The sequence below is a fragment of the Panthera tigris genome, chromosome C1 (assembly GCF_018350195.1).
Source record: "Panthera tigris isolate Pti1 chromosome C1, P.tigris_Pti1_mat1.1, whole genome shotgun sequence".
NCBI classification, from domain to species: domain Eukaryota; kingdom Metazoa; phylum Chordata; class Mammalia; order Carnivora; family Felidae; genus Panthera; species Panthera tigris.
Window position 1 is genome coordinate 80,196,205 of NC_056667.1, and position 27,173 is coordinate 80,223,377.

A 27,173-nucleotide genomic window follows, 5' to 3' on the forward strand; every position below is an offset into this window, starting at 1 on the left:
AGGTTTCAAAGAATTCGGTGAAAGGGTTTGAAGGGTGGTGAGGAATGCGAGTTGGTTCAGATTGGGGGAATTTACAAATAACCGTGGAGGTAAGAATCAGGATGATAATGGTTAATCTGGAAGGCTTCTGGGCATTGAAGTAAATAGGGATGAGGGCAGGCTGTCAATTCATTTCAGTTCAGTTCTACTAGTACCTAGTATGTGCAACTTGTTGGGGGTACAGTGGTAAGGCAGTAAGAGTTAATACCCAAGCAGTGACTTAACAATGAGCCTGACTATGTGAACTGCACACCTCTTGACAGGGCCTCCTAGAGAAAAGCCACCCAACCCATGCTTTCATGGACTGCTTGGAGTATGGGCCACTAGGGACCCTGGCAGGTAGGCCCCTTCCCACCAGAGTTCAACAATCTTCGATCCTAATGAGGGTAGTAAAGTGCGGGATAAAGAAGACTGAAGCTCTTCTGCAAGAGCCAGAAAGACCGCTTTGGTCAGCATTATGTTTGCCCATGACATGGTAGGGTAAAGCTGGAAGGGAGTTCTTAGTGTGGGCCACAGACAGAACTGTGAACACCAGGACTGATGGTAGTATGCCTTACCATTAAAGATGTTCTGCAAGGTTGGGTAGGATAGGTGATAGAAATTGTCCCCGTACAACCCAAATGATCTGCATGACAGCCAAGTCCTTGTGAGATATGCTAATATATGTTTACATTGCAGTCTTTCCTGGATAAAGCCACTTGCTAGGATTCCTTGAATGCTAACCCTTGAAGGCTAAGGCAATTGTTAATACGTAATTGGCATTTATTTTGTGCTTACTGTATGCAGGCACTTGGAGCATGAATTAACTAATTCTCACAATAACCCTACAAGGTAGGCATTATAATGATACCATTTTACAAATGAAGACATTAAGGTATAGAGAGATCATTCGCTCTGGGTCACACAGCCAGGAATTGGCAGTCAGAATTCCAAAAGGCTCACACTCTTCCCTTCTACAGTATCATTAAAAGTATTCATCATATATTTACACCAGCTGTTGTGCTATATATACCAAAGGAAGGAAGATAGAAATATAATGCTATTTACTATGACTAACTTTTCCTTTATAAAATTAGAACTAAATAGCAGGCAAAGGATTTTTAAAATGTGGCTTTTTCAGGGGTACTTGGCAGATTCAGTTGGTGAAACTGAACTCTTGATCTAGGAGTTGTGAGTTCAAGATCCATGTCGGGCATAGAGCCTACCAAAAAAAAATTTTTTTCAGTGGTTCTTTCATATTCCAGTAAAGAGTTGCTTCTCTGTTTTCTAGATTTTTGTCCAACTGCATTCCAAAATGATACCAGGTTAAATAGATATATATCTGTCTGTCTGTCTCTCTGTGTATAATCACTCTTGATTCATGCCTTTTTAAGATAAATTTGCAGTGGAGGCACCTGGGTGGCTTAGTCGGTTAAGCGGCCAACTTCGGCTCAGGTCATGATCTCGCGGTCCGTGAGTTCGAGCCCCGTGTCGGGCTCTGTGCTGACAGCTCAGAGCCTGGAGCCTGTTTCAGATTCTGTGTCTCCCTCTCTCTCTGACCCTCCCCCGTTCATGCTCTGTCTCTTTCTGTGTCAAAAATAAATAAACGTTAAAAAAAAAATTTTAAAAAAAAGATAAATTTGCAGTGAAATTACTAGACACACTAATTTTATTGCCTTACCTTATGTTCACTTATCTCAGATACATCTTTCCAGATATCTTTATAAATTCCTTGCCCTAGCCCTATACACACAAAATGCCTTATCAGTTCCAAATTTAACTAGACATTAAAATCTCATTTAAAAATACATTTCCAGACAATCATGGTATCACACCATGTCGTACTGTTTATTAATGACAACCACAGCAGTAATAGCTCTTTTCAGTTACCATATTTCCAGTTTTAGACCTATAAATAAAATCAGAAACAACTCTGTTTCTGCACTAAACACTGTTTGTCTTTGAAATCTTGCGAATTAGTTTTCTTCTCATCCAAACCCTCCTTCCCTGCAAAGCCTCTGCCTGGCACGTCTATCAAGTCTGTCTTGTCTTCTTCATTGTACATCTGCCCTTTTTACAATATCATTCCCAAATTATTTTTTTTAACTTTATTTACAGACCCTGAAACTTGATTGCCATATGCTTTTTTTCAATGTCTATTTGAGAGAGGGAAGAGAGAGTGCATGTGTGAGCATGAGTGGGGGAGGGGCAGAGAGAGGGAGCCCAAAAATTTCAGGTCCCGTCTTGAACTCATGCACCATGAGATCATGACCTAAGCTGAAACCAAGAGTCGGATGCTTAACTGACTGAGCCACCCAGCACCGCCCAACCCCAAATTCTTTTTTTGCTGCGGCAGTGCTCTTTGTCCTTGTTAGAAACACACAAATTTATATCTTCTCTCTTATCTGACTATATATTATTCCTTAACTTTCTATGAAGAGAAAACATGGTCAACGTGTGAAATTCACATGCATGATAAAAACATGCAGGCTACCATTTTGTAGGCATTTATGTACTTTCCCAACTACCCCTCATTACCTCCTATGAACTTAAGCACTGTTATTATCCCTATTTTGTAGGTGAGGAAGTTGAGGCTTTACCACGCTAAATCATCACTGCTGCTGCTTTGATTTGATTTCCTGTGGATATACTGTGGCCATCTAGTGGCTTCAGGAATATGGTGATGTTACCTAGGGAAGGTACTTAATGCAGAAAACATGTTACGTTAGAAGAAGGGGATAAGAAGAATGAAATATACAGATGTGCTTCTTAAAGGTTAGTGTTATTTTCTCTTGGAAGTGTTGTGTAAATAATATGTGAATACACTTTACAACAGCAGGTAAATAGCTCTTGCTGTGCCCTTTAACCTTGTTTGTTCCCAGCGTCTCCATGATTTATTTAATATCCTGTTCATATTTCCTCAACATTAGGTACCCTCTTCATTGGGAATCCCTTCTCAATTTGTTACAGACAGGCTTGTTAATTTACCAACAACAGCTTTTGATAGAAATCTCAGATGACTTAGCTGTTTCCCAAACTTAAGTTTCCCTTCGCCACACTACTACTCCGATGGGACTTTGCTGGTTGTATTTGTTTTGGAGTAAGTTAAAAGACAACTTAAATGAACCTGAGAAAGTCTTACCACTTTGTAATACTTAATTAGTATTTACCTAGGGAATTGTGGGATAACTGCATCTTAACTTGGAAATTTAAAAGAATCTTTAATAAAATTTCCCTTTCTGAACAAATGCTATAAACTAAATAAAACCTTTTATGGTCAGTGTCCTCCATCAATTATGCCCTGTCTTTCCTGAATGTAACCACTGACTCGCTGTGTCTTTATCCTTAGCCTATAAAGCTCAAGTCTCTCCCATTAAAAAAATAAAAGCAAAATCAATAAAACCCTCCCTCAATCAGTCTGGCTCAGCATAACTCCTTGAAACTACCAGCCAAGCACAGCCCAACCACATGAAAATGGCACTCCAGTCTTTAACCACACCTTTTACACTTTTGCCAGAGTGTTTTTCCACTCCCAGTCTATTTCTATGCAATTGGGCTATTTCATGGAACTGAAGCCTTCTGGTGAGCACAGAGCAGTTTTATTTCAGTTTTTGAGAGGCAGTCATCCTCATCATGTAGCCAGGCAGCCTATTCTGTGGACTCCTAGCATGTGGAGGGTTCCTCTCAGCATATGGAGGAAGCATGGCCCTCTCAATGCTACAGAAATAGGTATTGATTGACACAGGCCTTGCCCTAGAATGACACTGTCCTATGCATAATGGATCCCTCTATGGTGTACTGACCCAAAGAGTGTCTGAGTGTCTAAGAGCTTGGTTGAATTTGAGCAGACGTGATTTGCTCCTACAAAAAGAAACAGAGCCTTTCTCTGATAAAACAAGTAAATGGGGTATGTCAGATTTGCCCTATCTTAGCCTGTCTGTGTTCCCTAGCAGCCACCACCATAACTTTCTGAAAATACTTGACAAACCACCCAAGAAAGGGATTTTCAGATGCTTCCTCTCCATTTTTTTTACATTTCTTTCTTCTAAGTCTCTCATTCTGGCGGTCTCTCTCATCCTTCAGAAATATTCAACCACTTTCCATCAAAGGAGGCTTTATTTCTTGGTTTCTTTTTCCATATCCCAATACCTCAGACTTTATCAGAATGAGCATTCTTTTTTTTTTCTTTTTAACTCAGTCATTTGGGGCTCCAGAGGATAATGGGCTTAAGTCTCATGACTGAGGGTGAAGGTGAATCTTCCGATAGTTGGTTAGTCTCCCACCAAAGTGATCTCTGTGCCTTCTGAAATGTAAGCACACATTGCAACAAGAAGCACTTCTTTTCCTCAGAGACAATACACTCTTCTCCTTTATTCATGAAATATTCTTTTTTTTTTTTAAAGAATTTTGGCCTTATAGTATAAGAACAAGAGATTGCTACTTTCTCTTCCACTTTGCAGAAACAGCAGCAACTTTAAGTAGAATTTGTTGATTCTGGGTCTCTTATGGGAGTTTGGGGTAGAAGTGAGTTATTTTTAGTTTGGTCTGCCAAATGAAAGTACCTAATGTTTATATTTTACTATTGCTGATTCTTATTCCTCTGGTTCATTCATATCTATTGATTTATTGCCCCCCTCCACTCCCCACAATTGATATTCTGAAGAGGAAGTGTTTTGCCCAAAGTCCACCTGTGGCTGAGATGTTTTGGGTCCTTCATTTCCACGCGAGCTTAGATCCCTGATTGTCCAGGGAACAAGCCATCTATCTCATGCAGACATGGCAACTGAGAGTGGAGTAGATGGAGGCACTGTCTCTGGAGGCCCCAGGACCCCATTACTGTGGGATTCAACCATTGTATCCAAGAGTAGTTCTGAACTTGGGGAAAACTTTACCAGCCTAAGATGCAGAGCACTTTGCTTTCCAGCTGTTCAGGGCACACATTATGTATATGCTGGGCAGCTGGAATTGGAGGTCACCCTCATCTCCAGAACCTGATACCCCAACTTAGTCCCTGGGGGCTGGTTCTCATCTTAGTCCACACGTAAGTGAAACTAGTCATAACTAGTTACCATTTTATCTCTCTCTCTCTCTCTCTTTTTTTTTTTTTTTCCAAAAACTCTGTTTTTAAAAGAGACAAGTCCATGTTTGCTGCCTCATTTTTCTTTGTTCATTTTCATTCTGTATTTCGCAGCAATCTAGCTTCTGCCACAGTGATTCACCAGGAACCTCTAGATTTTTGAGTCCAGAAGAGCATTTCCTTTTCTAGCCTTTTCTTCTCTTCTCTCAGGCAATTGCATTTTTTTTTCCTCCCATTGACTTTCATTACTATATTTTCTTCTGATTCTCCTCACATCACTATTGTTCTATCTTGATATTCTTCTTTAGTTTTTCTTTTATCTACTTCCCTTAAAATAAAAAAAAAAACTTAAAAACATATTTGGAAGATACTAGAAATAATAAAATGGAAACTTGCGTAGCCACCAGCTGGATTTTCCCTTTCTTTTATTCTTTGTCACACTGCTGTTCTCTTTCCTTCTAAGAAATAAATTCCTACTTACCACATTTTGGTCTTTGAATTTCTAAGGATTCTTAACTTTGGTAATCCTTTCTTCTTCTGTGGCAGATGAATGGCTGCCACCATAACATCTGTTCTTTCTGGTGCATGTTCGCTTAGCTGGAGACTCCTTCTTGTCCTCTTTTACAGGTAAGTATGGTTTTGTGGGGACGTTCTTGCCAATGGACTATAACTAGAAGTGGAGAGTACAACTTTGTCCTTACCTTTTTGAAAGAAGGCGGCTTGCCTTGCATTGTTTGCTGTCTCCTCCATGGATGGGTCTATGACCAGTTGCATCCATCAAGATGAGGAAGACATCCTAGGAGAGACTGGAACAACAAGATAGAAGGAATCTGGGTCCTGAATGACCTCACAGAACAGAGTGCCCTTTCAGTCTAGGCCCGACTATTAGGTGAGAAGGGAAGAAATTATTTTCATTTTTCATTTCTTTACTTTCATTTTTCACTGCTTTCTGGGGTTTCTGTGACAGCAACTTAGCCTTTAATACAAAAATTGATACCTGGAAATGGGGAACCTCTAACAAAATCTTAAAACATATAGTATTACCTAAATGGTCAGAGAATTGTCAGTGAAGAAACAGATCTTACAAGCTGGAAAACTGGTGATTCTTGTAGTGCCATTGCAAAACATTTGGTAAAAATCTTACTCAATTTGGAAGACTGACCATGTTTCTCATATGGCTGCATTTTAGAGGAAGCATTTGGAAAGAACCAGAATACAAATGTGTAACTGTTGTTCCTTGGTTAGTTTAGGAAGGTTTTTCAAGAAAGAAATGAGCTCACATAGGAAATGATGGGTTTTCAAAGAGAGATGGAAGGAAATAGAGCATATAGAAAATTGGGGCCTCACGAGGTTGGAAAATCCAATTATTTCTATAGTCAAACAGGAGAAGACTGTTTTTCAGAGACTTTCTTAAAGCCCACCCATTAAGATCCCTTAGCCAAAGAAATCTAGCCTTGCAGCAAAGGTCAGATTAGGGGTGTTACCCTCACTTATTTTTTTTAAAGATTACCTCACAGCAGCCACCATCAAAAGAATGAAAAGAAGAACAAATAAAGCATAGAAACTAGAGAATAAGCAAGTTTAAGAGCTCGGTCCAGAAAAGAACTTTGGGTATAGTTTCTGGCACATGTAACAGATTGGAGATGAATAGCATGGAAGCCTCCTAAGATCTTGAGGAATTGTATTGCCAAAGAAACCCAAAATCTGACGTGCAAAAGCCAATCATTGTGTCCTCAAGCCATCTCCAGGAAAGCATACTCTCCAATATTCACTGAAATTTTGAACCTGGAGGATTACAGGCAAGGGAGAACCTCCTGGAATATTGAACCTAGGGGGCACTGTGGGCATAACCAAATGCATCCAGGTGGGTTAATCAGGGAACTCCTTCCATGGCCAGGGCAGGAATTTCTGTCTGCAAAAAAAACTATGAAGGACTACTGGTTGTTGCATGTTCCCATTCTGTCCTTTTTGAAATGGAAGTTTTGTTATAATTAATTCTATTCCTGCTTCACCACTGCATATTGGGTTAAGAGTGGGAATCAAGTGGGGTGCCTGGTGGCCTGGTGCCTGGATAGGCCCACATATGGTCTCTCTTAGAGAGAGAGGTCAAGAGGTTGGGGAAGAAGAGTACACTCAGATATTTTGAGTGTCTGAAGGATCAAGTGAACTTCTTTGTTTACCTTTGCCTTAATTAATGCAGTCTTTCTGGGGATTCTGATTTGCTTATTCAGAAACCTATCACCTACATGTTGACAACTCCCAAACCTGTATGTCACGCCAGGATTCCCTTTTACGTTCTAGATCTGTATTATCCAACTATAGTTAACCCTTAACAACATGTACAGGTCCACTTATATGTGACTTTTTTTTTTTTTTTACAGTACATGACTGTAAATATATTTTCCTTATAATTTTCTTGACATTTTCTTTTCTGTAGCTTACTTTATTGTAAGAATACAGTATACAATGTGTATAACATACAAAATGTGTTAATCGACTGTTTATGTTATCAATAAGGTTTCCAGTCAACAATAGGCTATTAGTAGTTCAATTTTTGTAGAATCAAAATTTATGTGCAGATTTTTGACTGCATGGGGGTCAGTGCCCCTAACTGCCATGTTGTTCAAGGGTCAGCTGTACCAAAGTTATCCAGGACACCTTTGCCTGGACTGACCGCAGGAGAGATCATAATCACAATATGGCCAAGACTAAAATTATTTTTGTTTAAACATGTACCTGCTCTGTGATTGCAATTAATGGTCACAAACTCATCCCCCCACTATATATGCCCCCTTGCACTGTGACTTTTCTGTTCTTCCTATCAAGAAGTAGATTCTGGATCTCCACCTCCTAATATCTGGGCTTGCTTTGTGACTTGCTTTGGTCAGTAAAATGCAGCAAAAGTAAGGAGGTGGGAATTGTGAGTCTAGAGTAAGAAGCCTTGCAAGCTTTGCTGTCACCCTCTTGGCAAGCTTCTGTCATCATGTGAAAAAATGTGGGCTGACTTCTTTGAGAATGAGAGGCTATGTGGTAAAAGATGCCCAGCTGGCATCCAGCATGAACCACCAGCATGACCGGTGACATAATTTGCAAGGCCCAGTAGCCTCTTTATTCTATAATTATTGAGAATCTCAAGACAGGAATGGCAGAACAATAAAGTCAGCACAAGTTGCATGCCCATGAAGCTGGCCTTGACCCTAGAGAAACCATCTTGGGCCATCAAAGCTCCTGCTAAGCTGCCATAGCTGACTGTCACTATGAGTGAGCCCAGGCAAAACCAGCAGAATTTCTCAGCCAAGTCCAGCCCAGATTGTTGACCCACAGAAGTGTTAGCTAATAAATGATTATTATTTTAAGCCATGAAATTTTGTGATTGTTTAGGCAGCAATAACTAACTAAGAAATCCTTGGTTGTAATCTCCTATCTGGGATGAGTAAAGCCTGAATCATTCACCCTCACCCATATATTGTCACATCATCTTATGAGGCCTGAAGAATCCTTTGTGCTTTTAATCTCCCTGTGTATTCTCTTCTTGCCTAGGAATGTGGGTTGTGGAGTCAAGAGTGTCCAAGTGTAAATCCTAGGTCCTCCCATTACTAATTGTGTGACCTTGGACACCTGTTTTACCTCTTTGTGCCTCTATTTCCTTATCTGTAAAATAGGGCTAACCTTATCTTTCATTTTAGGGTCTGAGCAGGTTAAATGAGGGAACACTTACATAAACAGCACTTAGCACAGTGACCGTGGTGTTACTATGATTGCCTTGTTTGCACGCTGTCTGTGAGATTTAGGATGAACTGTGTGGGAGCCCCACCAAAGCCCTCTGGGGCACACAGACAGGTAAGAAAACACAGTCCTAGAAGAACTGCAAAGTAGTATGAGGGTAGCAACTCGAGCTCTGGAGTCAGACTTGCATCCCTTCCATCTCAGCTCTGCCTTTGGTTCTGTTTCTTTTGCAAGTTATTCTCTCCCTTTAGGTCTTACTTTTTGTGAACTGTAAAGTGGAAATAATAAGAGCAGATTTCTGATACCATTGTGAGGCTAGGAGGACTAAGTGATTAAGTGAGGCCTGGTGTATAGAGGAAGCCCATGAGCCTGGCCTGTAGAATATGCCTGCCACGTGATATCCGAAATTGAGTATTGGTCAGAAAGGCAGGCCAAGATCTCTCTGCGAGGGTAATTACCAAATACAAAGTACACTATATACAAGACTGTAAACAGGATGTGAGGTGAGAGATCAGGTGCCAAAGAGAGGGTGAACAGATTACATCTGGAGACCAAGGCAGAAGTGAAACCGTTCGGGACTGTGGTTGCTGCATCAGAAAGTCTGGACAATGTAGTGTATGTTTCCCAAACCTCTTGGTAAGCTACAATAGAAAGCAAAGTGCTCTAGAAGCTGATTTTGGATTAGAGGGAACAATTCAAACAAATCTCAGCTTGCCTTCCACCAATTAGCCTTTGAGGGCCCTCCCCCTTCATTTTTAGGTTGGTTCTTGTCTTTTCTTTCCTCATCAGTCAAGAATCCATTTATTCACCAATTATTTATTGAATACTTTGGAATACAGTGGTGAGGGGCAAATCAGTTTCCTGTCCTCCTAGAGCTTCAAACTAGCAGGAGAATCAGACAATGAAACCAGCAATCTCAGCACTTTGTGAGAATTTAGGAATCAGGGAAACCTTCCTGGAGGAAGTTAGACTTAATGTGAAACTTGAAATTTAGATGAGAAAGGATCAACTAGTCAGAGGATTGGGGGAAGAGAAGAAGATTCCAGGCCAAAGAACAGCATATGCAAATGCATGGAAGGAAGAGATAACCAGAACTTTGTGGGATTTAAAGCCGTTCAGTAGTGCTGAAAAATTGAGTTCAGAGCCAGAAATGGCTAGAGAGGAGATAATGAGGTGAAATTTATTTACCCTGTTAAGGAATTTAGACTGTATCCTAAGACCAATGGGAAGCCAATCAAGTGTTTAAGCAGAGGAATCACATTTTGAAAGAGTACTCTGATTATAATGTGGAGAACAGAAGGAGCAGGATAGAAAGTCCACCACCTGATTTTGTAAATAAAGTTTTATTGGAACACAACCATACCCATTCATTTACATATTGTCTTTAGCTGCTTCTATTCTGACTGTCCTGCCCTTTCAAGAAAATGTTTGCTGATCCCATGGTGACTGTTATAGTGACATGGGTAGGACAATGGTGGTCAGCTGTGGGGAAGGCAGTAGGAAAGTCGGAAAGGCATACCTATGGAGTTTGTACCAAATCATGAATGACTCTCAACAAATCATGACCCGGATATCGGCTAAGATCATCTGTTTTGTTTTTTAACACGTTAAAATGGGTTCAGGCCCCTATTACACAACTCTTAAATGAGCACAGTACCTGCTGATTGTTTTGCCAATTTCCCAAACATGTATGATTTGAGCATTACCTTGGGCCCTGCTCCTACTATTGGGTTCAGTTATGGACTCTGTTCAGGGTTTGCTGTCTCCATTTTGCTCCTTTTCTCTTTTAGAGTGGACCTTGGTCCCGTCATTTCTTCACTTACCCCACCCCCACCCCCACTCACATGGTGTATGTGTTTGTGGAGAGGGATGGGAGCTTAAGGATTATGGAAGGTTTACTGAAGATTTGGAAGACATGAGAGGAGTCAAAAAATGCAAAGAAGATAGAGTGTTATAAAAATATATACTATTTTATTATAAATGTTATAAAAATATTTTAGGTGTGCTGTGAAGTTGCTCTGTCTTCCATCTCTTTTCTCTCTTTCTCTTCTCTTTTCTAACTATTTCTTTCATACACCGAAGTGAGTGTCTGATGTGGAACAGTTTGGTCTCTTATGATCCTGTCTCTTGCTAAACCCAGCTCTTGATCATACCATCTACTCACAATAACTCATCTAGGTGCTTTCCTCTGAGAAGACTTCTAGGACCAACTGTTGAGAAAATTGGTTTAACTTGACCATAGTAACAAGGTGGCTCAGAACCAGGGTACTAAGGATAGGTTTGGATCAAATAGGTGTAATGTGATATGTCCAGCTGGAATAGCCAAGAAAAGAAGTAGTCCAAGGTGGAGGAGAAGGGCAGGTAACAAAGTAGGGAAACCAAGATCATTTCTGCAAGAGTAGTGTAAGAATAAGACCTTAGGGGAAGGTGAGGTTGTAAATAAGAGAGGAGGCCAAGATTCTCGGATAAGGCGGCACCAAAGTAACTATATTGTAACCTGTTGACTCCCTGTGAAAAGAGATCATGTCTTAATTATTTTTAGATATGTACCACGTAATAAAATGTTAGACACACACAGTGGGGACACAAGAAATGTTTGATAAACGGAACCCTTAACCTCATGCCATTCCTGAAATCTGGTTCTTTTTGTGTTCCTGGGCTTTGCTGTTTTGCTATAAATCAATCTACTGTGTCTGAACAAATCAAACAACCCAGGTAAAAGAGTATTGTAACATGTTCTTCCTTCAAAAAAACCTAAACTAGGTCTCTGTATTTGTATCACAACAAAAGTTGCAATAAACAGCTGTTAGTAACACCACCGTCATGTACTGAATGCCTATTAGGTCTGAAGTACAGTAGCAGATGCTTACCTACCTTCTTTCATTTAAGCCTCATGATGACACTATTATTATATTCATTTTACAGATGACGAGAGGTTCTCCTCAAAGGGGTTCGCCTTACTTAGGTCATGATAAGTGGCAGGTTGTTTGACTTCAAAAGTCTTGATCTCAATAATACTAGTCTTTGCTGTCTCATAAGTGTTTGCCTTGCCCCCAATTTCTAAACCTTTGAACCCATTCCCTTGTTTAAAATCAGTCATTGCTTTCATACCCTCCTGAGCAGAGTCTGCAATAGTTAGTATGGCATAATTTGTTTTCTCACAGTCGTTGCCTACTTGACTGGTCTTATCTTTTATTGCTGTTTCCATAAATGCATGTTGACTTCCAAACATTTCTGGTTCCTGGGACCATGCTAAGTTCCTCCATGCTTCTAGGGTTTTGCGTGTTCTCCTTGTTTCTGCAGTATGTTTCCTTCCTATCTGCCTGGCCTTTAAAACCAAGGACACAATTTCTGATCAGTCTCTCTGGGAGATCTCATAATCTCTCTCGGTTTTGATTCTTCTATTAGTAAATTGAGATGATATTTCCTACACTTTGGAAAGAGTTATCTGGGATGCATTGTGGCTTTGCCACTCACTGGCTGTATCATCTTGGGAGAGTTACATGATTTCTCTAAGCCTCAGGATTTTTTCTTCATAAAATAGGATAGTGATGGTTATTTAAAACAGCACCTGGCACAAAGTAAGTATTCAGTTAGAGTGAATAATAGAGCTATTATTATATGGCTCTTCTGTGAATTAAATAAGATTAACAAGCATAATGATCTAGCACAGTAATTGTGAGCACACTGTGCTTTCTTAGTGATTTCCTGCTCACCCTTTAAGATTCAGCTCGAATTCCCCTTTATAATGCTTTTCTGTGAGCATTCTGTACATTGCACACATGGTTGGCCATTTTGTCAATTGTGCTCACATACCTTTGTTTTCACTTATTATATCCCCTTATAATCATTTGCCTAAGTTCTCATCTCCTTTGCTGGCCCAGACTTCTTGATGACAAAGGACTATTTTATTATCCACCCAAACCTCGCATGAATAGGTATTTCACACACATTGGTTGACTGACTGAATACAGCCATTAATAAATGAGGATGAATCTCAAGGAACTTAGAGTCAGTGGTAAGACTACCACTAGTCCTAGCACCACTATGTAATGTTTCTCGAGTATCACGTGCTTGACATCATCCTGGGCGCTTGGTGCTCATTAACTCATTTCATTCTCACAAGAGCAATATTAGTATTATCCCCATTAAAATGGTTTTTTTTAAATTATGAAGTCTTATTACCATTTTATAGATAAAGCAACTGAGGCTCAGAGAAGTTAAGTAACATACTCAAAGTCACACAGCTAACAAGAGGTGTAGAAAAAATTTTATGTTTCAGTGGAGAACTGCATTGCCCAGAGGACATTTTCTAGACCCACCCGATTCACTGTCTTTGAGCTATTGCACATCTTTCTGGATTATCTGATGGTAGCCTTTTGTCATGTGCAAGCCATTTTATAGCCCTGTAAGTGTGTTTCTTTTGGATTCTGTTTCGACCAGGTTACAACATCTGCCTGGTTCCCTCATTGAATGAGTTAAATGAAGTCTTTAACGTTTTTTTTTTTCTTTGTACCAGAGTCATAGTTTTAGCTTTTTCTGAAAATTATCTTTTGACAGAGACATAACTGGAATACAACTCCCAGTCTGACTGACTTCCAGGCCCAGTTCTGCAACTCTGAGGTCTCCGGGATCACCACACACTGTCCTGGGGCGCTTTGCTCTTAGATTGCAGAGCTCTTACCTCGACCTCCCGAGACTCTGCTTCTGTAGCATTTCTGTTTTTGTTTTTTTTTTTAAATTTTTTATTTTTAACGTTTATTTATTTTTGAGACAGAGAGAGACACAGCACGAACAGGGGAGGGTCAGAGAGAGAGGGAGACACAGAATCTGAAACAGGCTCCAGGCTCTGAGCTGTCAGCACAGAGCCCGACGCGGCTCGAACTCACGGACCGAGAGATCATGACCTGAGCCGAAGTCGGACGCTTAACTGACTGAGCCACCCAGGCGCCCCTATGTTTTCTTTTTTTTAACAAGGTTCCAGTTATTCTGTCCCAGGTGGTCTGAAAAACACTCTTTGAACAACTTTTTTTAGTAGAAGAAATAAAATGCCTGTACAAAGTGAGTTGTAAATTAAAGTTCAAAGAAGGAGAGAAGAGGAAGAGGGAAATTCTGTCTGGAGGAATCTGTAAGTTTTATAAAGAAAGTGGCATTCTGTTAGGGTCTTAAACTAGGAATGCTTTTCGCGGGGAAAGAGGGGGAAGAAAAGACTTTCTGTGTTCCAGAACACAGCATGAGCCAAAAAGCAAGGAGTCAGGAAAATGCATGGCGTTTTGGGGGAATGGCTAGTGGCTGGATTTAGCTAGACTGAGTAAAGAATGTGAGAGGGAGAATATGAACCATAAGCCTGGAAAGGATAGGTTCCAGCTGGAATGGAGGCCTTTCATGCCATTCATGTATTTGATAGGTAATAAAGAAAGCTGACTGAAAGGGAAAGAGTAAGATCATCAACAGCAAGTTAGAGGAATCCTGAAGAAACATGAGGATGGAGAGACAGAGTCAATCTCTGAATGCCAAGGAATGGAAAGATGTGAGATCACAAGGATTTGATGTCTAACTAATGAATATTTACCAAGGGTTTGTTGTGTGTGAAACGAAGTGCTAAGCACTAGAAGAACATGGGAAGAGAAATTATTATCCTGATATACAAAGGCTCAAAAAGGGAAGATGCCAGAGAGACATCAGAGGTTGTCTGAGAAGGTATACAGGTCTAAGTTTGGAGAGTCGTGGAGGAAGGGTGGAGGAGGTAATTACACGGAAGGTGATTAGCAAGTAGAATTGACAGAATTTGTTGTCTACTTAGATGCGGAGGAGAGTGTGTAGGGAGAGTCTAGGAAAATTGAGGTTTCTTAGGTTTGATGATTAGAAGCCTGATGACCCCAGGTCATCTATTTTATTGCATTTAAAGAACCTGGAACCTTTTATTGCATTTAAAGAACATACTATGTAGTAGGATGTTGGGAATAAAGATCTGGAGCTCAAGAAAGAGAGTGTTAGGTATTGTATAAGTTGAGTTGGTACCAGATATACCTCAGTGTTTGGGAGAATAGAGAGGACAAAGATAAATACAAGCTGAGATCGGGTCCAAATTGGACGAAGCCATTTCTTGGAGTGGGTGGAAGTGAACTGAGCAAAAGGTTAATTGCAGACTTTGGAGCTCAGAATTAAGCAGAAAGGCCCATGTGCTATTGGGTGCAAGGAATCATCAAAGCTTGGAGATGAAAAGGTCAAGGGCTAGGAGTATGCAAGAGCTTATTAAGAAATGAGAGCAAAGAAGGGAGATCACACTAGAGAATGTGTTTCCCAGGACTGACTTTAGGGGTTACTGCTACATTTGTTTGGAAGAGCTACTTTCGGCGAGCAGTGAAGCTCCCAAGGAGTTTAAGCGACAGAAAATACTCCTTCAATTCCCACAGAGGGAAGAAAAGAGAGAAGTACACAGAGCTGATGGGAGGCCATTCAACTCCTCAGGAACTCCCTAATGTTAGGTGAAGTTGGGGAAAAATCTTGAAATTCTTGGAGATAATCTTCTACAGAAACTAGGAAGGGCTGAATTCTGGGTTCAGGATGATTAGGTGATAACAGGTATGTCAGTGAGTTAACTCTGTATTTTTATATTGATTTCCAAATTCAAAGAATGGTTAGTTTTTCTTGTTGGGAATAGTCATTACAAACCAAAGAAGGGCAGATCTGCAAAAAACAAACAAACAAACAAACAAAAAACAAACACACACATCTGCGGCTCCATTGTTTAGGAGACACGTGGTTTTGAACTTTAGCTCTATTTGTCCGCTCCACTTTCCAAATCAGTATAACAAATGTTCAAGGTAAATAGTTGTTTTTAATTGTTGGTTATAGTTACTTATTTCTCAAGAATTTCTTACATGGCTAGCAATCAGAATTTACACAATTGTTTTAAAAGTTTCCCAGGATGGGGGCGCCTGGGTGGCGCAGTCGGTTAAGCGTCCGACTTCAGCCAGGTCACGATCTCGCGGTCCGTGAGTTCGAGCCCCGCGTCAGGCTCTGGGCTGATGGCTCGGAGCCTGGAGCCTGTTTCCGATTCTGTGTCTCCCTCTCTCTCTGCCCCTCCCCCGTTCATGCTCTGTCTCTCTCTGTCCCAAAAATAAAATAAAAAAAAAAAAAAAAAAAAAGTTTCCCAGGATGCTCTTAAAATGTGTATTCTTTGTTGAAAGAATTAATAATTTGGGTTAAGTCAGGGTGAATTGAAATGGAATTCCTTTCACCTCTACATTGATACATTGGGGGGCTACTTTCCCTTTCCTTCCTAGTAGAATACTGTGTGCATAAAACTGTGTTAAAAGCCACATCCTGATAGTTTTTAAAATGTCATCTGGTACAGGACTTCCACTGCAACCAGTGGTCAGTTCCTCTGTAGGGGCTCTAAAAGGAAAGGCAAAGTGGTTCTTTAAATTACTTGATTTTTTCATCTTTTAATTTTTAAAATTTTTTTTATTTTTTGAGAGAGAGAGAAAGTGGAGGAGAGGCAGAGAGAGAGAGCGAGGCAGAGAGAGAGGGAGACAGAGTCCCAAGGAGGCTACGTGCTATCACCACAGAGCCCCATGTGGGGCTCAGACTCACAAACTGTGAGATCATGACCTGAGTGGAAACTAAGAGTTCAGATGCTTAGCTGACTGAGCCAGCCAGGTGCCCCTTGATTGCCTTTTATTAACTTTAATTGCTCAGGATAAAAAAGGAGGAGAAATAAGTCATCTTTTGCTCTTTTCCTCTGTAGGGTGTAGATTATTGGTTAAGATTCTCCCTGAGCTGTAGAATTTTGGATTCCCAAAAGAATTCCTTGACAGGCTGGGAAAAGCAGGGAAAAGATGTGAGGGGAGAATCCATGCAGAGCACCCTGCTTGCAGGGTGCAGTATAAGGTGCAAAGATGTATAGACAGAAACTTTGTCCTTAGGCAGCTTAAAATACAGATGTCTTTAGTGACCGATCTCCCAGAACACAGTTGTGAGACTCTCAATTGTGCTTTGGACTCTGATGGACCATAATGTTGTCTTTTCCTTCAGCGATGGGCCTTGATAACGGGGCACTTGTCCAGAACTCAGCTGGACTTTGAAGGAATATATGATCTAATTTATTTATAAATTCAGAAAATATTTATTATTTTCCTACTGATGATAACAGAGGTGAATTAGAAGTTGTACGAAGAGGGCTGGAGCCAAGGAGAGTAGTTTGGTGATGGTGGCTCTGAGGCACACAGGGGGTGCTTCTGTGGGGCAGTAGGGAGTCAGAGGTGACTCCGTGGTTGGTGGATCATGTAGCCTTGCAGAGAGATTGAGAACCACTGAAGATAGTGTTCCAAAAGTCCAAATCCTGGAGACTTTGTGTCCGTAACTATTTAGGGGAAAAATGAGTTTCATATTTACATCAAAAGAAATAATTTCTATGCTTCAAAAAATTTGGACATTTTGTTTCAATTTGGTGTACATAATATTTTTTGTGAAATGTTTGATTTGTATTTTAGGGGAAGAATTCAGTGATTAAGTTAAATATCCTGATGGTCTTTTCATTGTTGATATTATAGTTTCTAATGCATTATACATAGTTAGTACTAATAATTAACCTTTCCCGTACCCCACAATCAATTTCTTCCTACATTTTGGTTATTAAACATTATGTTAGCATTTTGGGATACTCCATGTGTTGTTATGAAACATATTTGAGAAAGATTGAAAATATTTAATTGTAACCATCTTTCAAAAACCTGTTTTTACCTCATATTTTGTAGCAATGTGAATTTTAAAATCTGCGACTAGAATCATACCTTTCCTTGTGGAAAATAAATTCCCACAAGGTGATTTCTTTTTAATTAAAACTATATTGGCTTCAAATTATGGAAAGAGCCTAAATGTCCATCAACTGATGAATGGATAAAGAAATTGTGGTTTATATACACAATGGAATACTACGTGGCAATGAGAAAAAATGAAATATGGCCTTTTGTAGCAACGTGGATGGAACTGGAGAGTGTGATGCTAAGTGAAATAAGCCATACAGAGAAAGAGATACCATATGGTTTCACTCTTATGTGGATCCTGAGAAACGTAACAGAAACCCATGGGGGAGGAGAAGGAAAAAAAAAAAAAAGAGGTTAGAGTGGGAGAGAGCCAAAGCATAAGAGACTGTTAAAAACTGAGAACAAACTGAGGGTTGATGGGGGGTGGGAGGGAGGGGAGGGAGGGTGATGGGTATTGAGGAGGGCACCTTTTGGGATGAGCACTGGGTGTTGTATGGAAACCATTTTGACAGTAAATTTCATATATTAAAAAATAAATAAAAAAAATAAAAATAAAACTATATTGGCTTCTTTTTGAAGTAAGAAAAATTTCTTAGTATATTGCAAAGTATAACAAAAGGATTTTGAAAAGAGATGGCAAAACATTTACTTGCTGGAGGGCAAAAAAATTTTTTTACCAAAGTGCAAAGAATGCAGACCTCAAGATTAAGTGGGAGATCTGAATGCAGCATATACATTTTCTATGTAAATAATAATTATAACTTTTCATGTAGAGTGTCTAGAACAGGAACATATGTTGGTGATGACCACGATTTAGATGTATGGGCGTGGGTTTATTATAGTAATAGTATATTGCATGAGCATTTGTCATAATGACACTGGGAAATCAATTTGATTGGGACATGTAAGGGAGAGATTATGTATATTAAATAAATACTGTTTTTTCTCTTTTCAGTTATTTTTAGGATAGTTCATATAAATAGTGCAAGTAAACATATAACCAGTGAAGTAGTAGATTTATATGACTACACAGATTTGATTTGGAATTTAATATGCTTATGAGTGGATGTGGTGGGGCAGATGTTTATACTAAGGAATATTTCTAAATTCTAAAATTGCATTTAGCTGTAAGGTCTGTGAAAACTACTTAGGAATAATTCAACTATCAACTTTATTTTTAAAGAACATCTTTGTTCATAGAATAGGATAGGGAATAGATTCTGACTTCTATCATATGGTATATGGGTTTTTCATGTTTCAAAACATTAAGCATGAATTGTAATATGTTGATAAACAATAATACTCTACTCTTACCCAGTTAAATCCTATCTGCCTTCTTAGGCAGACACACTTCTTAGAGGTGTTTGGGATCTAGAACTTAAAAAAAAAAGGTGGGGGGCATCTGGATGACTCAGTCAGTTAGGTGTCCGACTCTGGCTCAGATCATGATCTCGCAGTTCATAGGTTCGAGCCCCATGTCGGGCTCTGTGCTGACAGCTCAGAGCCTGGAGCCTGCTTTGGATTCTGTCTCCCTCTCTCTCTGCCCCTCCCCCACTCACGTTCTGTCTCTCAAAAATGAACAAATGTTAAAAAAAATTTTTTTTAAAGATATAGCTTCATAAATTTCCCACTTGTTCCTAAAACGATGATAGAGCCAATCAGAAGAGAACATAGTGAGAAGTAAATGCTCCAGAGTCAGAGTAGTGGGAAAGTAGAATAACAATCTATTTCTGGGATGAAGTTGGTTAATTTTAATTTGTATGTCTTTTATGAATGAGGGCCACTTATAATGTGTACAGGTCATTTTTGTGTTTCTTTTTCTGTCACCTGTCTGTTAATGCCCTTTATTTTTCTTTGGAGTGATGGGTCTTTTTCTTCTTGATTTCTAGAAGCCTGTTATATATGTTAAGGAGGGAGGCCTTCTTTATCTGTGATTTGAGTATCAAAATTTTTTTTCTTGGTTTGTAATTTGTGTTTCGACTTTGCATATGTTATTATTGGTATTTTTTTTTAACCTCATAGTGGTTTTTGATTCTTTTTTTTTTTTAATGTTTATTTATTTTTGAGAGAAAGACAGAGCGCAGTCAGGGGTGGGGCAGAGAGAAAGGTAGAAACAGAATCTGAAGCAGACTCTAGGCTCTGAACTGTGAGCACAGAGCCTGACACAGGGCTCCAACCCACAAATTGCAAGATCATGACCTGAGCCAAAGTTGGACGCTTAACCAAGTAAGCCACCCAGGCGCCACTGGTTTTTGATTCTTAATTAGTTAGATTTATTAATATTTATGGCTTCTAGATTTTAAGTCCTAGTTAGAAAGACCTTCCCATTCCAAGGTAAGAAGAGAACTTACTCATATTTTCTTATAATACATTTGAGTGTTCATACTTTACATATTTGACCCATTTGGAATTTGTCTCATACAATGTGAGATATAGTTTTAACTTCATTTTTTCCAGATAATACACATTTATTAAAAAGTCCTTCTTATCTCACTGATTTGAAATGCCACTTATTTGGGTCTATTTCTGGGTTTTCTATTCAATTCCGTTAGTCTATTCCTATGGTAATCCCTGATTTTTCATTTTTGAGGTTTTGTAGTATTGGCTATTCCTTTTCAAAAGTGTTTTGCTGGTCATTCTTGCTTGTTTACTTTTTCATATGAGCTTCAGAATCAGCTTTCCTATTCTAAAAAAATAGCCTCTTGGTATTTTCATTGAGATCGCAATAAATTTAAAAATTAAAATTTAGGGAGACTTGACACACATGAACTTTTCCTATCTAAGAACATGGTCTGTCTTTTCATTTATTCAGTCTACTTTTGTTTCCTGCAGGAGTGTTTTAAAGTTTTCCTCATATAAGCTTTGCATATTCCCTGTTAAGTTTATTCCTAGGAACTTTACATTTTTGCTATAATTGTATGTGGAGTCTTTTCTTTCTTTTATTTTGTAAGGGGATATTGTGTAGGTGTATGTGTACAAATATACACATGTGCATATATATATTTATATGTACAAACACATATATATCATAGACTTTCATAAATTTTATATCCTGCTTCCATACTTAATTTTCTGTTGTTTATATATTTTCTCAGTTGATTTTCTTGGGTCTCCTAGGTATATAATCATATAATCCACAAATAATGACAACTTTGTAATTTTTTCCCAATAGTTCCCAATTTCTCTTTCACTACCTTGACTGATACTTCAATTATCACTGTATTATCAGTGGGAGAGTGGGTATCCCCTTGTCCTCCTCTACCTAAGCAGGAACCCTCCAGTCTTTCTCCATCTAATCTAAACTGACTTTGAATCTTAGAATTAATTGCTAGTCAGACATTGCTATTTTGCTCTTCCTGGAAAACTGACAGTTTGGTTCAACAGTAAGGTCCATAAATGTCTAGCAGTAAGGGATTGCACATTATGGTGCATCTGGTGAATGGGATAGTCTGAACAATTACAAAATAATATGTATGTGTTAGTCCTTTTTGTTTAAAAAAATCAAAGTATACACAAATATGTATGGAAAAGTATCTGGGAGGATATTCAACAAACTAGTCTAAAAGTTATAAATATATGGTTGTAGCATTATTTATAGTAGCCAAAATATGGATGCAACCTAAGTGTCCATTAATGGATGAATGGATAAATAAGATGTGGAATATTACTTAGCCATAAAAAAGAATGAGATTTTGCCATTTGCGACAACATGGATGGAACTAGAGTGTATTATGCAGAGTGAAATAAGTCAGACAGAGAAAGACAAAAACTATATGATTTTACTTACATGTGAAATCTAAAAATCACAACAAACAAAGCAAAAACATCCATAAACAGAGAACAAACTGATGGTTGCCAGAGGGGAGGAGGCTGGGTGATGTTTAAAATGGGTGAAATGGAGTGAAAGGGACAGACTTCCACTTATGGAATGAATAAGTCATGGTAATGAAAGGTATAGCTTAGAGAATATAATCAATGGTGCTGTAATAGTATTGCATGGTGACAGATGGCAACACACTTATGATGAGCATAGCATAATGTATAAAGTTGTTGAATCACTATGTTGTCTATCTAAAACTAATGTAACATCGTGTGTCAACTATGCTTCAATAAAAAAGAAAGGAAAAGAATAAATAAGTTTATAAAATGGAAAAAAGTTATGAATATAAACTGGTGATTGGTAACATCAATTTCAACTAATTTGAAAAATTTGTAAAAATTTTTAAAAGTTCATGAAAATATTTTAGAACAATTAAAAACAAGTTAAGAAAAACAGTTAAGAAAAATAGATTTGTGTTTTTCCCTTTTTCTGTTCTGTATCCCTTTCTGTTATTAAAAAAAAATTTTTTTTGTTTATCCTTATTCTTTGCAAAGTGGTACTAAAATGATAGTATAGAAAGGGGTTAACAGGATACAATCCACAAGGAAAAAGAAAAGAGGCGAAAAGTCTACAATAGATGAAAGATTTCAATAAATTTTGGAAGCCAGAAGTTGGATGGAGTAGAGATAATTGACTTGACAAAGTGGAAGAGGGGTTTAACCAAAGTGCTTCAAAGAGACTTAGCACTTGGCCATCAGTGTACCACAAAGGCAGAGGTGAGGCATGGAAAGCAGGGGTGAGGCGCAGACCTGAAGAAGGAGAATTGCCCTCAAGTTGTTTACGAAGTTCTTGGACACCACTGGGTCCCTTCTCCCCCTCCTTCAGCCATCCTGCATTCATGCACTTCACACTGACTGTACTACCACCAAAGTCCCTCCATGAAGTAGGAAGTTTCTTTTCTGGGAGAAAGGAGTTTATCTTTTGATGGAGAGTTCCCATAACAAAAGGGCTGATTGGAGAATGGGAAAAAAAAAGATGTTTGAAATGGAAACTTCAGTAGAAGGTTGGAAGTAATTCTCCTGGTCCAGGATTTCTCAATCTTGGCATGACAGACATTTGCGATTGGGAATTCTTTGTTGTGGGAGGCTGTCCTGTGCATTGTAACGTGGTTAGCGGCCTCCCTGGCCTCTACTCACTAGATGCCCATGCATGCCAACCAAAAGTATCACCAGACATTGCCAAATGGCAATGAATCAACACCCCCTGCCCTTGCCCCAATTGAGAACCTCTATCTTAGACAATAAAGAATAGAAAAAGAAAGATGCAGAGATCATCAGTGGAATAAAAGGACAACAAGTCTAGAGAATAATAAAGAAGTCCCAACATCCTGCTCACAACAGTTCACAAAGAGAGAAAATACAATATGAGGAAATTAGTGAAGAAATAATAAAAGAAAAAAATTTGCAGATAAGATTCAAAGCACCCCTGAGGGTCTAGCACAATCAAAGAAAAAAGACCCATTCTAAGGTACATCGTTGTGAAATTTGAGAGTATAAAGATAGTAGGAAGATTCTAGAAAGAAAAACAGGCCAGATACAGAGGAAGGGGAACTGGAAAGGCACTAGGCATGTATTTCACTGGCAACCACAGGAAGTAAAAGACGGTGAAACGGTGCTTTTAAAATGCTGAGGGAACATGATCTTCAACCTATCCAAATTATCAATCAAGGATGAGACTAGAATATAGACATTTTCAGATATCAAGCACTCTAAAAAATTTACCTTCCAGCACACCGTCTTAGTCAACTACCAAAATCTGCTTTAGCTTAAATCAGAGAGTGAACTTCCAATGTTTGGGCTTGGAAGATATTATTGAATGGCATTTGATAGATATGTTGAAGAATCTGAATAAAATTTGGGTTAGATACATTAAAAAAAAGTGAAAAAGCTGGGCAGTTATTAACTCCAGGGAGAACAGGAGATTGTCAAGAGAAGCATTATCATGGCACCTTACTTGATTCAGCAATGGACTGTATTTACACTGACAGGATGATATAAACACAAATTATTGATTTGAATAAAAGTTGTGATGTAGCTGTGTGAGAAGGAAGGGTGGAGGCAAAGTGGTGGTGGTGGTATGTGGAAAAGAGCTAAATCCTCAATACCATGGCAAGAAGTCAATGAATAATGTCTAACACTGAGAGTCACAAAACATTGGCATAAGCATATCATTTAGGAAATGAACACCTAGCAGGGTCATGTGAAACGTGGGGTGATGCTATGTGGGGGAAAGTTGGGCAGGGGATTGATGTGACTTGGTGTTTTTGCTATAAGCCTTTCTGAACTATTTGAATTTTCACTTATATGTGTTACTTTCATTAAAAATAAAAATACACACAAAAGTACTGCATACATATAGGAAAGAAATCACAGAAGATAAGCAAAAAGTACACAAAATATGTAAAGATCTCACCCACCCAGAGATAACCATTATATCCTGAAATAGTTTTTTCTTCAAAAATTCGGAAAAGCAAGTGAAAGGACTTTTAAATACTCAAAAAAAAAAAAACCCTCACAAATTCTTGATACATTAAAACTACCAATAATAATTATAAAAAGTAGTACCGGTTATTAATTTTTGACTAAATCAATCTTTCTGATCAAATGCTTGGTGTTATTTTGGTTATATCCTCACTAACAGAGCAGAGTGGATATTGCAGCAGTCTTCCAAAATATTTTTACTTTAATTATCTTGTTATTTTAGAGAGAAGCAGCTTTTGGTCTCAGTTTGCTAAATAATTGTTTCTATTTAGTAGGTTAGGAATTTTTGGAAACAAATTCATCAGGAAAATTTGTCTTCAACAAGTAGTTCTGGGAAAACTGGACAGCAACTTGCAAAAGAATGAAATTGGACCACTTTCTTACAGCATACACAAAAATAAACTCAAAATGGATTAAAGTGCTGAATGTGAGACCTGAAACCATAAAAATCCTAGAAGAGAGCACAGGCAGTAATTTCTTTGATGTCAGCCATAGCAACATTTTTCTAGATATGTCATCGTCGTTGTCTTCTTCTTCTTCTTCTTTTTTTTTTTTTTTTTTTTTTTTTGAGAGAGAGCACCTGTGTGCCTGTAGGGCAGAGAGGGGCAAAAGGAGAGAGAGAGAAAGAGAGAGAGAGAATCTGAAGCAGGCTCCACACCCATCATGGAGCCTGACACAAGAGTCGATCTCAGAAATGTGAGATCTTGACCTGAGCAGAAATCAAGAGTTGGACTTTTAACCAACTGAGCCACCCAGGTGCCCCTCTAGATAGGTCTTCTAAGGCAAGGGGAAAAAAAGCAAAAAAAAAAAACAAAAACAAAACCAAAACTATTGGGACTACATAAAACAAAAACAAACAAACAAAAAACTGCACGGCAAAGGAAGCAGTCAACAAAACTAAAAGGCAACCCACTGAATGGGAGAAAATACTTGCAAATGACATTCCTGATAAAGGGTTAGTGTCCAAAATATATAAAGAACATATACAACTCAACACCAAAAAACCAAATAATCCAATTTTTAAATGGGCAGAAGATACGAACAGACATTTCTCCAAAGAAGACATACAGATAGATGGCCAACAGACGTGTTCAAAGATGCACAACATCACTCATCAGGGAAAGGCAAATCAAAACTACGAGATATTCCCTCGCTCCTGTCAGAATGGTTAAAATCAAAACCACAAGAAACAGTAAGTGTTGGCAAGGACATGGAGAAAAAGGACCCCTCGTGCTCTGTTGGTGGGAATGCAAACTGTGGAAAACAGTATGTATGAAAAACAGTCGCTGTGGAAAACAGTATGGAGTTTTCTCTGAAAATCAAAAGTAGAATTACCATATGATCCAGTAACTCCACCAGTGAGTATCTACCCAAAGAATCCAAAAAAACACTAATTTGAAAAGATATATGCATCCGTATGCTTATTTCAGCATCATTTACAATAGCCAAATTATGGAAACAGCCCAAGTGTCTGACAGATGAATGGATAAAGTAGATATTGTGTGTGTATATACACGTGTGTGAGGATGGGTGAAATAGGTGAGGGGGATTAAATGTACACTTATGATGAGGACTGAGTAATGTATAGAATTATAGAATTGTTGAATCACTATATTGCTCACCTGAAACTAATATAACACTTTATGTTAATCATACTGGAATTAAAAAAACAAATTTAGGGGCGCCTGGGTGGCGCAGTCGGTTAAGCGTCCGACTTCAGCCAGGTCACCATCTCGCGGTCCGTGAGTTCGAGCCCCGCGTCAGGCTCTGGGCTGATGGCTCAGAGCCTGGAGCCTGTTTCCGATTCTGTGTCTCCCTCTCTCTCTGCCCCTCCCCCGTTCATGCTCTGTCTCTCTCTGTCCCAAAAATAAATAAAAAACGTTGAAAAAAAATTAAAAAAAAACAAATTTAAAAAAACAAATACAGAAAAGATACATAGAGAGGAACAGGTGTAATAAACCATATCTCTTGTCTAGAGACTATGAAAGAAAATTTTATCAGAAAAATTTGCCTCAAGAATTTTTGTATTTTCCTCTATTTTTAAGCAAAGATAAATTTCATCTCTCTGAATTTCATTTCTCTGTTTCAATGAACAAAAGTACGAAAAGTACTGCTCAGCTTTGATAGTTCAACAGTTAACAAGCAGACAAACTTCAGATAGTAAATATAGAATTGGGGGGAACTTTCCATGGGGGAAATTTCCATTGGGGGGAAATATTGGGAAAACAAAGTTAAGAATGATTAAAGACTTAAATGGGAATAATGAAGTGACTATTTTTAAAGAAATTAAGCTGCATTACAGTTTTCATGAAAAATATGCAGTTGATACATTTTTCTACCTCCTAAGGTCATTTTGGGTTTTGACTAGTTTAAAATTTCAAAATTCACCTAATATTTACTGAATTCCTTTCCTTATCTCAGGCCTTGTCCTTGATGTATTCACTTACATGCTCTGTATAATCTCACAATAATCCTGCAGATTTGATGGTGCATTTGCAGAGGCCTAACATGAAGGAATATAGTGGGATATAGAGTGGATTTCTGTGGGTTTACTTGGCTTTGGCTGCTGCTGTGGGTGTTAGAAAATATGCATATTAAAGATAATGATGGTGCATTTATCAGGGGAAAAAAAGCAACTATCAGACACGAGACAGGCACAGAGGAGGGTCTGGAGGAAGTATCTTGAGACAGAGTCCTGAGATGACACGTGCAGTCTATACACTTAGGGCTGACCCCACAGAAGTGTACACACAACTATCCTGCCCACGCAGATATGGGGCAAACCAAAGTTGTCAAGAACTGTGTGAAATAAATATGATGCGGCAGGTTGTGGTCAAACGGCACTGGTGCCCTGGTATGTCCCTAGAGTCTTGGGGAGAGAATGGAGAAATGCACTGGGAGGCCTACAGGATCTTCCTCCCTGCTTGACTGCAAGCAGGTTCCTGTCCCTATAGGGTAGAATAGGTTTTGTCTTTCTAGGTTAGTCTGAGGTACTTTAGCCAAGACTGGGTCTCCATAGGTAACTGTGAATTATTATTGCCATTTTATAGATGGAGAAATTGAGCCTCAGTGAAGTTCAGTTAGCTAACATGTATTTGTGTGCATGTAAATATTAGGCAAAACATATTAGCTCTATTGATAGGCATTTCTTTTCTTTTTTTTTTTTTTAATTTTTTTTTAACGTTTATTTATTCTTGAGACAGAGAGAGACAGAGCATGAA

The 27,173-nt window shown here is 38.7% G+C and overlaps 1 protein-coding gene across 1 annotated transcript in view; it reads left to right on the forward strand.

Moving 5' to 3' along the window:
• Positions 1-302: 302 nt before the first annotated feature.
• Positions 303-27,173, forward strand: part of TLCD4 (TLC domain containing 4) — a 97,295-nt gene continuing 70,424 nt past the window's right edge. The window contains exons 1-2 of the mRNA XM_042997954.1: positions 303-378; positions 2,598-2,793. The gene's annotated coding sequence lies outside the window, so the exon portion shown is untranslated. The remainder of the gene's footprint in view (positions 379-2,597; positions 2,794-27,173) is intronic.